The sequence below is a fragment of the Chroicocephalus ridibundus genome, chromosome 2 (genome assembly GCF_963924245.1).
Source record: "Chroicocephalus ridibundus chromosome 2, bChrRid1.1, whole genome shotgun sequence".
NCBI classification, from domain to species: domain Eukaryota; kingdom Metazoa; phylum Chordata; class Aves; order Charadriiformes; family Laridae; genus Chroicocephalus; species Chroicocephalus ridibundus.
In genome coordinates, this window is record NC_086285.1 from 44,386,241 (window position 1) to 44,400,852 (window position 14,612).

General features: G+C 40.3%; 1 protein-coding gene across 1 annotated transcript in view; it reads left to right on the forward strand.

Annotated features, from left to right (window-relative positions):
• The window catches only part of RBMS3 (RNA binding motif single stranded interacting protein 3), a 609,999-nt gene that overhangs the window by 29,625 nt on the left and 565,762 nt on the right, over positions 1–14,612 (forward strand). The window lies entirely within an intron of this gene.

A 14,612-nucleotide genomic window follows, 5' to 3' on the forward strand; every position in this document is an offset into this window, starting at 1 on the left:
CTGTTTCCTTTGAAAAATGAACGGCAGGTGCCCAGCTGTGGTTTCTGATTATGGCTCCTATGATCATGCATGCACACACCTGCACCTTCCTGTGCTAGGAGAGGTTATGAAAACACTGGGGCTGGTAGGAGCTTGGTTTTTCCATTTCATACAAAGTTTTGGGGCAAATAAAAAATCCTCTTCCAAGCAGACTAAGAACAAAACTTCAAAATCTTGATCTTGAAAGATCTACTTATTTTTCTCCCCCTTCAGATAAAAGTAAACCATTTGGTTTCAAATGTCTATTTTGGTTTTTTTTTTTTGCTTCCTATAAGAGAACACAAAAGCTACAAATCACATTCTGAAAAGGACAAAATTGTTCAGCTTTATAGGAACGTTTTGTTTTTCCTGAATGGAATCGTGTTTTCATAAGTGCTGTTTTTAACAAAGAAGAGCTTTCCCATAGAAATGTTATTTTGGAAAATACTGGGTTTATCAACAACTCATGTAACTGTTGCTCCTTGCCTCAAATAAGTTAGACTTTTTCCCCAAGTTGTGTTACAAAAGTCCTTTATAATCTGGAAGTTTTACTCATTAGCAAGCTTTGCAAGCTGAAAATTAAATGCAAATCACAGGAGAAAACTAATCCATTATCTTTATTTTGTCTAAAAATATCCTTTCAACTAAGTCTACCAGGTTGTTTTGTTGTTGTGCTCTTGGGAATGATCCTTTCTTGCTGTTGTTTGTTTTATGCTGTGGGTTTAGATAATATCAGGATAATGTACCATGTAAGTCAAGGAAATAGTCTTCTGTCTGGAATATGACAAGTGTTTCTAATTGTAATTAATAACTCATATATTAAACACTCAAATTAGCTTTGATTGTTTAAGCTGGAAGCTGGTTTCATATCAATGATGTGATATTGTTAGGCAGTCTTTCTGAGGATCAGATTATGGGATCTGCCATTAGGCTTTCATTTCTTTGGTGAGATTATTTTCACAAAATTTCTCCCTGTATGTATGATTAAATCCCACCGAATTTGTTGTCGTCTTGAATTTGGTTTCTTAGGTGACATTAAAATTTTAACAAGGTTTTAATGTCTAGCTAAAATGTTTCTAAGTAGTGTTTCAATCCATAATTTCATAATACTTTCTGTCGAATAGCATCAACTACATGCGTTGCAGTTTTAAATACAGATGTCTGGCCCAGAATCTTGAAAGCCCTTGGTTTGCAAGTGTCTGAACTTCCTCAGCTAGCATAGACTTATATCTTTGCATACAAGTTCTGTGGTTTAAGAGTAAGCGAACCCTCCGCCTTGCCTCCTGCTCCTCCCCAGGGCTATATCAAGCAGTTGTGGTGCAGGCCATGTCTGCAGGTGGTGCGAGTTAAGTGGTGGTCAGCAGTGCCTCACCTCTATTTTTTTGAGGTGGCTGAGCACAAGACTCGCTCTTGAGCAGAAGTCTGTTCTTTTCTAGAAGACTTAACTGATGTCTGGGTTGCTTATGCGAAAATACAGTTACTGACTGGCACCCTGTCATGGACAATGACAAGACGACAGATGCTCTCCCCCACCTCTCACCCCAAGGAGAGGAAGAAGAGAGATAAAGAGATTTATGAGTTTGGAAAAAAACTAAACTACTTTATTGAAATATTAATAATAAAATAAAAAATGAAATAGAAACAATATAAATTATTATATACAAAACCAGATCAAATTCCTAGGAAGATGTCACCGGCAGGCACCGGGAAAGTTCCAGACTGGACTCAGTGACAAATAGGAACTGGAACACACTGACCGGGATGAAAAGGCGGATGAGCTGATGGGGTCCTCCTCAGGCATCAGTCACTGAAGAAAGAGAACCATTGGAGAAAAGCCACTGGAGAAGAGCCAAAGAGCCCTCAGAGAAGAACCACTGGAGAAGAGCCAACCTGACCCCTCAGCTGTTACACTGACTATGGCGGATGGGCTGGAACACCCGATTGGTCAGTTTGGGTCACCTGAACCTGTTCACACCTCCCCACAGGTGCAGCCCCTCCATGGGGTAAAGAGCCCAGTTGGTGACCCTGGGTGCCACCGCAACGGGTGTGAGCAGGAGCCTCTCATGGAACAGAGTTGGCTCTGCTTCACCCCAAACCGGGACACACCCACCCCTCCAGAGAGATGCTGTAAAGATTAAATTATGGAGCAGACTGGAAGCCCCATCTATTTTTCGTTTCCTTTGGTTTGGTATGGGTGTTAGCAGCTCTTCTTGTGGAAATCTTTTCTTTCTCCAATTGCAAAATCTTGATTTAGTTTGGGGTTTGTTTCCCTCCCCCCCGAATATATTTATAAGTCTTCTGACCAGCTGTAGGCATGTTACTGGGAAATTTCTGAGCAGCAGCTTAGTGCATTTCCAGTTGTGTTCCATATAATGAAAGCTCCTGTACCCCCAGACTGTGCCCCGCTAAACGGCAGTGATGCTGCTGGGTCAGAATCTTCTGGCTGCGGATTCTGGCTGTTCGATTGCCCCAGAACCAAACTTATAAACGGGGATGGTCCTCTATATGCTATGATAGACTCTGCTAATGAAGGGCTTGGGTGAGGTGCCTTGTCTGTGGCTTGAGGCAAATGCTGTATGAGAAGGGGAAGCAAGAGAAAATGAGGGAAAGCTTGCTGCAACTAATGTTTTGCTGTGAGCATGTTTGCAGTATTAAAGCAAATTCATTTTTATAGCCTTGTTAGTTTTAACTTTATCGCCTCCAATTCAATTCATAAACTTAGAATGTCTTATGTAAATGCAAAACTAAAAATGCCAGTAGTGAAGAATTGGCAAAATAGAGAGTTATCCGTATAATTTATTGAAAGAATGTAAACAAAGATGAATGAATAGACAGGCTGCTCTCATGGGGACAAGGAGAAAGCAATGTCAAAAAATGTACACTGCGTGAAGCCATGAAAAGTTAATACAGCATAATGCAACAAGGTCTGAAGAATATTGGGTGAAGCCAATTACTGCTTTTAGCCCAACATGTTTAATAAATTCAGTGTTCTGCCCCTGACCTCTCAACTAATTCACTTGGGACAATGCAGACACAGTCTTAAAGTAGCTACAAGATGTGACTTTCCTCAGACAATTTCTCCATGCTATTATCAGTTAAAATGCTTGCATTAAGACCCGTGAAACTTGGAACTAATGTTTAAAAAAAAAATCACAGAGCAGATTTACTAGAGGTTGTAGCTAGAACAGAGAGACCCTGATGCTTCAGTAGATGCTTGGCCAAGTTTGCATGCTTCACTTATACTTGTTTGATCCTTAGAAATTCTGCCCACAAAAGCTATGGGATGGGGGAGCGGGAGGGACTTTTTCAGTAATTGTTAATTTAATACCTGTCACTTTCCCAGCTTGCTTTGAACATGTTCCTTCCCCTCGACTTACACAAGGCTGAAGCAGAACTGCAATTACTTTTCTGTATCTCCTATGCTGTTAGTCCTAACACAACTGTAGTTCATGATGGAAACCCATGCTCAGGACTCAGCAGGTACAGGGTCAATGTTGGTGTTTAAAAAGCACGAGCCCGTGAGGTTGTAAATAGATGAGTCTGAACTTGTTAGGTCCTTCACTAGCCACAGATAAGCCAGTTGTGGGGTGGAAGTAGGTTAGCTGCACAAATGTGGTGCTGTGCTATAAAATTTGCCTTTTGCTTCTGTGAGGGTTCTGCCAAGTGATCCTGCTCTCTCCAGCTTTGTGTGCTGGGCATGGGGTATGAATAGCAGGAAGAGACAGAAAACTAAGGCTTTTATGCGAGTCTTTCAACAACAAGTTTTTCATTAAATCCGTCTCACGCATTGTTTAATCCATCTCACATATTTTGGCTGTCATTTTCACGGCTACCTTCGTAAGGCAGTGTGATATTCTGGCAGCAAGGAATAGCTACTGTTTTTCCAGGAAAATCATTAGAAGTTGGAAGGGATGAACTCTGTCCCATAAGTTTGGGGAAAAATATAGCCAGTCTGCAGCTTTGGTTTCATCTCAAAAGCTTTATCCACTGGACTGATATAAAGACTATGTCCTTACCTGCCCTTGGTTCCCTTTGTCTGTAACATTAGTATAGGGTGTAACCATACAGCCTCCTCCTGCGCTGATTTGAAAATGAACTTGGAAATAGTCTACATAGGGCTAGATACGCGCTTCAGGTTGTGTGGGTTTAAAGTGTTTTGCTGGAATGACTCAAGTGCTTAGTGGTTTGTAATGCTGGGGGCATTTATGGCTAAGTGCAGGACAACTCCAATATTCATGAGAGGACAGCAGCCCCATCATGGGACAGCGTAGCAATAAAATGGTTTTTATTGCGGCTTTATAGCTCTCTTGAGATAAAGACCTGGTTACAGAATTTGTGACTGTTCCCTCAAGCGTGTGCGCGAGGATGTTTTGTTTCTGCTGTTTAACTTCGAGCACCCCTGTGAATCTTCAGTTTAGAGCACGTAAAGATTTTCACAGACATGGGTAAATAAACAAACACCTCTGTGTTCAGTAAAATGGGCAGCAAGTCCTACTCTTTTAACGCAGGTGTGTTAGAGGTTTCGTGGCTGCTGTAACTTTGGTAGGAAGCCTGACGACAAAATTCCCATGAACTTCAGCATAAACTGGTTCCATCGATGCTTTCCCTAAAAGTCCACTCTGAAAGGGGATCTTTTGCTGACAGATCACTAGATGCAGCAAGGTGTACAGAAACAGGATGTGTGTTGTAGCCAGGTGGAGGAAAACATGTATCTGCATTTTAACATTTTCAGGATATGCATTGTATATAGCTCAGAATTTATACTTAGGTCACCATAAAGCTATAACTTTGTAAAGGTTGAACCTCACCATTTAAAATGTGGAACTTATCTTTAATGATATCCAAATGAGCCATACAGCACAAGAGCCTTTGCCATAACACAACAAAACTTGTAGCAAAAATAAAAAGTCAATTCAACCTCGTAGCCAATTTTGTTAAAGGATGTTTTAAAAACAATGCAGACTGAAAAAAAGAAAAAAATTGGGGGAAACTTAAGTTTGAAAAGCAGCAGCGGATGTATTTTCCAAGCATTGGTGGAATCCTGCCAAGGATACACGCTACGCGTCCTGGCTGACGTAGAAATTGCCTACTAGCAAAATTTTGGGAGATAGAAGCAGAAAAATGGACAAGAAGGACATGTAATTAAATGCTCATACACGCGTAGTGCTACCTCCTGCTTCTCTAAAAACCAAAGAAAAATACTGGAGCTGCTGGACTTGATATGCTTATGCAGTTTTAGTTTTTTAACACGCACAGATGCAGTGGTGGGATTCTTGCAAGACAGCGCGTTCTGTATTATTCCCAGCAGCTGCTTAGCATGGAAATTAAGAGCATCTACTTAGTCAGCAAACCTGCCACGGCGGTGCAAAATGGAAATCTTGATCCTTGTGTTTCTCCTGGATGGAGAAATAACTCCTTCAGCAGCCTGAATGAGTGCTGCTTGTACTGTCACTGTAATGCCGGTGAACATGTGAGGAGGTTGTGTTTTGTGTAGCATGTTGCTATGGTCATATAGATAGGATAATGTGGTAAGTAGCAGATGACTGATGATTTAGCAATAAAAAACAATAAATAAATAAAAAGAAGATGCTGTATAGTTTATTGCAATTTTCTCAAACAAGAAAAGATATTGAATTTCTTTCAAGAAGGATCTCAAGAGCCTTCCTTAATGCACAACCAAGGCCAAGCTCTTGAAAGCTCCACATATTGTATAATATGGCTAACAAAGGAAAAACTGTGCAACAAAGCAGGGGAGGGGCTCGTATTGACTGAATGTGGACAGACTGTGATTGATAGTCTTGCCTTTTTTCCCCTTTGTGCGCTGTGCACAATAATTACTGTAGGCAGAACCTCATGTTTTAATATAGTGTACAATAGCCTCTCTTTTGATTGAAATTCATGTTCATTTGATCTTGACAGCAATGCAAAGTTAGTTTTTTCCGGTAACATTTTTAATAATTAAACAAGCTATTTAAAGCTTGGCATTTTCATTATATTTGCACCAGTGCTATCCATTATTCTGATGATCCAGTGATTCTTTATTAAAACAAAAAATATTACATTCAAATATTAAATGTCAGGCATAATTCATAAATGTAATGAAAGTCATATCTGGCTTGGAGATGCGGTCCCCTCATGCATCTCAGTGGCCAGAGATTGCAGCATCCTTTTGCGCTGGGCCACCTCGGTGACGATGGATGCACTCCTAAACTTGGCGTCTGTTAACCCTGGCGTTCTCCTTCTGGAGAAGATTCTCTGTCGCTTTTGAAAGTATTATTTCTGTGGATGGAAACTATCCAGCAACGCTGCATCACAGTATTGTTGGGTGAAATACCTGAGTTGTGATAGTCTGAGTGGTTATCCTGGAGGGGCAAAAATGAAAACTGAAAAATCTATTTAATCACACTGTGATTTAGGTGAGACTGTGGTATACCTTCTGTAAAATGCCATCACTCCTAGGGTTATATGATGTAGAAATATCACAGTTTGAGTTCAGAGCTCAGGCTTAGCTTAACTTTACCTACTTTGTATCCTTACCCTTGGAAAACACCTAAAAATGTTTTCTATAACAAAGGTAAGGAGTCAGAGAATATTAATTTCTTACTGAGCAAGGAATAGTGGTAAAAGAGGCTATTCTGGCTGCTTCTCTTATGAGCAGTACATGCTTTTTGTAGAAAATCTCCATCTGCCTGGACTCCTGCTGTATTTCAGGAAACATTACACTGTCCTGTGCATCCGTCCCTCTGCGGCACAGTCTCTCTGACTGACATCCTGACAGCTAGTGAATCAGCGTTACGGATGAGCCAGGAGCCTGTTCGTTGTCCTGATGGGCTCATGTGGCTGCAAAAGGTTTTGCCCAGCTGATTCACTTCAGCGGCACAATCCCAGTTGGGTATGTTTGTGACTGTTTGCCATCTTTATCCCCTGTCATTCAGGGGATGGCATACTCGTTCCAGCTGATCAGGGTGACACTGCTACTCCAGCTGAATCTCCTCCTGTGCTCCCTGATTGCTTGCCCAGAGATGGGATCTGGTTGAGGAAAATATAGCGTTTTTCCCTCGTTTACTTTTCACAAACACACTGCTTTTGCCTGAGTTGGACCAGTCAAAAAGTAAATGGCAAACCTGGACTTCGCTGTGAAGAAAACTATGCCAAACAGAAGCTCACCTGTGAGGGTGAGCTCGTGGGAAGGTAATACACGCTTTGCCAGCAGTGGAGGTATCGTTGCTCCTTCCCCATGTTGTTTCTTTGCTGAGAGGAAGGAAGGGTTGGAATTAATGTGGTTTCAACCTATATGGAGTCCCAAAAGACTGGAATCAGAGCAGTGGCATCATCTGGTATTATTTACAAAGGGCAGCAGCTCTTGGGCCACTTCCTCACCTCCCCCAAAATATTTAATCTCTTCTGGTCTACAGAAATGATATAAAATGGCAGCTGTCTAAAATTTCAGAAGGTAACTTAAAGTAGAGAGCAGGTACCAATAGATACTTTAGACCAACTGTATGTGTAGATTATTTAAATGATTTTTGAGAACTTAGAGCTCTTGTTTTCAGCAGCAATTTGTGGACCTCCTTTCCAGCCTGTTTTTCTACAGGAGACCAGTTACATCCGGAGAGAAATCTGGGGAGAATTGTGTGTAAGTGCTTCGTCCAAGACAGGGTGCTTCCTGGGGTTCCCTAGCTCTGGTCTGGTTTTACGCTCAACTGTTCGCTCAAAGCTCTGCCCGCAGTGGCAGCCTTCCCTTTAGGATCTGGCATGCCGACTTGGATGCTGTGTTTGGAAGCCCATGCTTGTGGATCGGACCGTGCGCGCTTCTTCGGAGTCGCAGGAAAGCTAAACCTCGGGAGTATTTCCAGAGGGGGTTTAAAAAGGGGACAAGGTTCTCTTTTTAGTACACGGTCCTTCTAGTTGCTTTTTATTATTGTTCTGTTATTTCATTTAAAAGGACCCCCAAAGTTTTGTTATGTTTTTGTTTAATAAGGGTAAAGCCATTAAGACAGTATTCTGGGATATTATTTCAGTATCAATGTTGTTGAAGCGCATTTTTCAATTTAGTCTGACTTTGAAGCCATGGGAGCAACTTTGCATTTGAATCCAATCAAGGAACTCTTGATGTAATAAATGAAACACCAGGGAAAAATCAAGGGTAACAATTGTGTTTTCCCCTTTTGACTTTGGATTTTTAATGGGAAGAATCATTTCTGAACATTTTGAGAAATATTAAGTCTTTCCAGGCGAGCGTGCTTTTGCCTATTTGTTTTTTATGTATTCTTGCCACATAACAGTGGGAGATTTTTAACATACAGCTGAGACTGAAATATAAGCTCCCCTAATGAGTAAGATATATTGTCAGTGTCAAGTCAAATACAATAAAAAATGAGTGAATAATATGTGTACAAAAATGTACCATATGCCATTTCATGATGATTTTTATTATCATATTTATTCTTAAGCTGATGCCACAGGCAGGCAAGCAGTTTGTACCTTGTGAGGTTTTTCTTTGAAATCTGAGTGTGTATTTGTATTTAGCCAATGCTAATCTGCTTCTAGTTGAATAATGTATATATGTCTGTGTATGTCTGTAATGGTACGTACATACATATGTGTGTGTGGTGTGAAATTCATATGACAATATAGTATTGCTTGGTGACAGTGAGTGTCTCTTCCTTTTTTTTTTTTTTTTTTCTTCTTTTCCCTTCCAGCCGACTGCCCGCAGTCGGACACTTCATGCCCCTGTACTAGGAACTGAGAATTAGTGAAAGCAGTGTCTGAGCCCTTACTTTGTTTTACTGGCAAAGCTCTTATTGTCATTGATGGGAACTGCATTGTGTGTTTAAAAAAGAAATAAATTCTGATTTTGGCCTAGTTTTGTAACTTCGTTAAACTTTCCGGTGCTCGGAATCTCATTTCAATCATATGCAGCTTTTAGCCTGACTTGTTCTTCAGCTAAAACCTACTGATCTTTGCTGGTTGAGCAGGGCTGTGATTTATTATCCGTTTTTCCCACCCCAGCTGCTTCTTCCCTCCTTTCTTCTACCCTTCCCACATGTGCTGCTTCTCTTCAGGTCTTCCCCCCCCAGTTTGCTTGTTTTCTTTCCAGCATGTTTATATGCTTTATTGGATGTTTTAGACCCTCAGAAAATTAACTAAGGAGCCTTATTTGAGTGCCAAATGCAAGATGCTTGAAGAAGTTTCAGTTTTGGGAAGATATCTTGATCTTTGGAAAGGAGCTCTGTGAAGACATTATAAACAGGGTACCCCAAACTTCTAGTCACTTTAACAGCACTTTTCAGTTTAGTGAGTTTTTGAATTAAGTACATTAAGATACTGTGACCTTAATCGTTTGAAGTGATTACTTATGTTGAGTTCAAAATACCGAAGAATCTCACTCTAATACTTCCTATTTCCTAATACTTCCTATTTCTAATACTTCCTACTTCCACAACTAATGTGTGAGGATCAGATGGGAAAAACTTCCACCCAGTGAGAATTTAAGGTTCAGGAATATATAAGATCTGGGGGAAAAAATGCAGATTTAACCAGATATTTCTGAAATGCTTTAAAATTATGTTTGAGTGGAGTGAGACTATTGTTGTTGGGTTTTAGGTTTTTTTGGTGTTTTTTTTTTTTTTTTTTAACTTACTTCTATGTTATACACGCATATAAAACTTAAATTGATTTCCTCTCTTTGAGTAGTGGCTCTTCAAAACCTACCAAATGAGTTCTGATTTAAAACAATGGTTAGAGCATATTGGGTCTTGTTCCCTTTCCAGGGTCAAATCATAACCAAATCGCGCTTTTTCTTGACTTCTTCAAGGTTGTGTTATCAGCCATGGTTTTCCTTTTAAATGCAGGGATGCCTCTATTCTAATGAGGCTGGATCCAAATGAAACTCCTTTTTCTACCTCAGTTATCCAAAGACACACTTAAGGTAGCATTCGGTGTATGTAACTAAACATAAACCTCAGGAGATATCAGAAAATTCTGTATTATGAACTTGAATAAAGCAGTAAAAAGTCATACGATGTACATCCGCCTTCTACATATAAATAAATAATGGCTCCTGTTACCAGGCTGTGAGACTTCATTGTGCCGCAGTTAATTGACTTTTCCTGGCTGGGGGGGGAAATAAAAAGGATGCAACTATAGACAAAAAAATAATGGGAACATGTGTGAATTATGTATGGGGGTTTCTAAGAGTTCTGCACCGTCCTCGGTTAGTGTAGCTGTTCCTTCCCTTCTTGTGGAAGTGATGATTCATGTAAGGGCTGGAAGTCGAGAAACTAAATAATTTTAAGTATATTAATGGTATATTTGTAGCAGTTGAAATATGGGAGGAAGGGTGCAAGAATAAAACAAGTAACAAAATTATTAAATAAAAGTGTAAAAATATGTAATGATCTGCCACTCTCACAGCATTCCCAGGGACTCCGCTCGAGTCGATTGCTATGAGAGATCAACTGTTGCAACCTTAGTGCCTGATTCTGTGTTATATTGCTAGTACGTTCCCGCTGGCATCACTGTGGAAATCTTTCCAACACCTGGTGCTTAGTATCCCAATTCTGAAATGTTGAAGTAATATTAAAAAATGACTGTAAATGCTAATTAGAGTATGCTCATGTGCATATGCGTGTATATATATGAAATAAGAGACAGAACAAGCGAGAACTATTTTGAATCCTAGATGAGCAAGTATTTGCTCTACCAGCTCCCTCCATTGCTCTTTGCATTCATCACAAAAATCTTGTGCCGTGCATCTGCAGTTGTATAAAAATATTTCTATGGTGCAAAACTTGTAAGTGATATGGCGCGCTGTCTGCTCGTTTCCTTGCTCAGCCTTTTGCTCATGTTCACATTCAAGAAAATGGTTCCAGCTCCCAAGAGATGAGATTCAATCAAAACTCCTAGAAACTGTAAAGCATCGGTTTTTCTGTTCTTCTTTCTTACCATATGGATTTCAAACCTTTTAGGTTCATGATTTTACATGGTTCTTTGCAACCTTGAGGGCTAGAAACTTAAACCTGCTTATATGGTGGGTGTGTCAAAAGCTGTGAGACTTGCTGGAGTTAAAAAACCAAGCTAAACAAAACCAAATCCAACCAAACATAGATTCACAAGTTCATAATGTTAGAAAAGAATTGGTTCAAACACAGAATGTTCCTTCTGTAGAAATGTTAACACCTGAACTATTTCATTCCAAACTGGGAATGTCTTGGAGTTTTGGGTTGTCAACTGCTGCACTGCAGTTTTGTTTTGCGTTTTTATACAGTGTCTGCTCGATCTTTTACCTAACAAAATTTTGGAGAATGAGAATGTTTCTGCTGAAAATCTTGATCTTTTCTTTTTTTCTTTTTTTTTTTTTTTTTCTGGAAAATAGCATTTCTCAAGAGGGGAAAAGGTCAGTGAGATTATGTAGAAATACAATTAATCAGCTCTAGTGCTAGGACTTTAAGGGGGTTTGGTCAGACAGCTGGTTGACACCTCTCAAGAAGGTGAAGCTTTGTGAATTTATTTTAGCAAATAAAAGTGAGCTTCACTAGGCTTCAAAAAACCAATCGTCTAACTCGGGGAGGCTGAAAATGTCTGCTTAAAAGAATAGCGTAGCAGTAGTGCATTTTTTAACGATAAAGGGCACGTTAGAATACAATCTGCTGTTGCAATATGTTATATATTATATCAGTAACAATGAAAATTTCACTATATGCTTCCTGTGATATAGAGGATAAACTGTCCTTTATATTGCATATGAGATTTGTGCATACCTCTGACCTTTTAAGTCTTGCTAATCAATTGTCATCCATCAGGGTATCCACAAATTGCTGTATGACTTGCTAGAGAGGGGAAATTCTCCTCTCATTATACATGGTACAAAAGGTTTGTCTCCCCCTGAAGCATGAAGGTACTGCTGGAGGCAGGTCACTGAACTAGATGTACAAGTGGACTTGATCTGTTTTGGCGTGTCCTGTAACGCCAGCATGAAGACACCGAGAGAGTCATCATTGGGTTCCAGCATCACGTTAGGCCACAACAATGAGTGGTGCTTAATTTGACAATTCTGCAACTACTGCTGTCAGAGCAGTTCTGTGCTGGGAAAATTTGTGGAAGTCAGGGGAGCTATACCAGTAAAAAGCTAGAAAAAGCCAATGGTGAATTATATCCATTGAATAGTATTTTATTTGCCAGCGGATGACTGCCTTGCTCTAAGTGCAGGATACCTCTTGGCACACCATGGGGAGTGGTGGAAGTCCGGGAACTGCAATAATTCAGCTCTGGGAATCTGACTGCAAAGTGCTGTACGTCCCTGTAGGGTGAAGGGTACCTACATAATAGTAATGGGATGTGATGTTAGGAGAAATTCAGGATCTTACAGGAGTCTGCTTTTAATATGATGTCCATTGCATGATACTCGGAGCTTTAACTTCAATAGCCAGTGTTTCCCTTGCATGACATGCTTCATTTGGGTGGAAAAAACCCACCCCAAACCTAAAACAAAATAACCCCCTAATTCTACAAGTTCCTAGTGCTTAATCAATGTGAATCCAAGCAAAAAGCAGCTTTTTCCCCAAGAAAAATTCCTAGATCTGTTCGTTCACAATTTTTGCAGATGTTTATTTGAGTGCAGCAACACAGTGTAATGAAACAAATGAGTTGGAAGTGTCAGAATGCCCAATTATACAACTCACTGCCTGTCTATGAGGCTGAACAATGGAAACTACTAGGCATGCTTTACTCATTTAACTTCGTTTAAACTATTCTTGGCATCCAAGTTGCATTAATGCGATAACTTCTGTGTGGCAATTAACAAACTGTAGCAATCGGAGACATTCATATGGCGTGCTGGGGGAGGGTTGCGGGGTGGGCAGTTAGCCGTTTGGCTAATTTCCTGGCGGACCTGAAAGGAGGGAGGAAAAGATTAAATTTGGGTTTTCTTCTCTCAAATCTGAAAAGGAAAAAAGAAAAAATCCCCATAAAATCTGAATAGGAGTTGCTGTTGCTCCTCCTAAAAGGGCCTAAATTCTTCTCTTTGCCATTTTGTTTCTCTAGCCACCATCGTAATTTCCTCTCCTTGCTTGCTCTCAAGTCCTGTGTCATAAAAAGACGGACAAGGGGAGAAGGATGCTGTAGTCAGGAAAGAGGCTGGAAGTGAATGGGGGCAGGTGAGAATCAACCAGAAAAAGGCAGAAAAACTCATTACATTTAGGAAAAGGACAGCTGGAGTAGTAACTGCAGCTTGACCATCAGGGGAATGGAGAACCTGAAGATGAAAGAGCCAGTCCTGAGCTGCACACAAAGGAATTTTTGAAAGAATAAACTTGGTCTTAGGCTCTGAAGGCAGCCAGGCAGGGCCTATTTTCACAGACATTGTTCTCATTGGCTTATATTTAAGTTTTCTTTGAACAGAGACCACAGATTTGAACCCATCTTGTTCAAATAGATGTATCTTTTATATATGCAAAATGTCACTTGACTGTAAATTATTTCAGTCTGTGCTTTCTCGGCTGTCTAAGTGGTAGAATATAAAAGTGGACTGAGACACACATTATGCAGAATTCTGTATGATTGTTAATAATAGCTGCCCGGCCACTCTCCTACAATTTTATGGCTTAAAAATAACACTCAGCTGTTCTGGAACAAGAGGCCATTGGAAAGGGGTGAGGGCAGAATCTTTCATAACCTCCAAGTGGAAACAGTAGCCGCTGATCTGTTGGCACAGGAATTACCCAGGACTATTATTATTCTATAAAAAGTAAATTGTTATTACCATATGTACAGACCTCTGTTTGGCAGTGCAGAATCAGAACGGCTATTTCCTGACAGCCCGTGCTTGTTGTATCTGTGTTGCATGTGTGGTACAAAGGAGCTTCCTGGGGATGGAGAATAGCAAAAACCACTCATGAAAGGATGACCACCTACCGTGCATAACTACAAGGACTCTTCCAGGGGGTGTGACCTCCAAAATGCCTATTGGCAGTCAAACAGTACAGCGTCTTTCTTACTGTTTTGTAGCGGAGAGCAATACATAACCATGCTTGGTGGAAGCACACTATTAGTGGTCAAGCACACAGCCCTCATTCCTGTTTAATAACATGCATTTCACGTAGGAAGCAAGAGCAAATGAAGTAGTACAGAGCTGAGCTCTCTAGACAGTTGGGACGTTTGACTTCCCTAGCTTCAGGAGAATGTTAAATGTCTTCTTCATAATTAAGCTTCGTAAGTGTGTGGTTTCGGTTAGCTTGAGGCTGAAAACCCAAACGGAGGTCTGTGCTAAAGCAACAGCAGTTGTCTTCATGTTGGCTGATAGTATGACTTGGCGATGTCTCTGTCAGATCACTGAATGCTTTTTGGTTTTTTTTGTCAAACTGACTTCCAGAGGACAGTTTGCAGGAGTAGTTACTAGTAATGAGTAAGGTTTACAAAATTGGATATTAAGTCACCTGACAAACTCAGACTGTTTCATCTTTGTAAACTGTGCTCAAATTTTGTAGAGATATTTCTGGAAGTTGTAAAATGTAATATATGCGTGGCAACTCGGAGGTAACAGCATGCAGTGCCTGCAGTCTGCTTTTGAATAGTGTTGCAGGAATTTCAGTTTG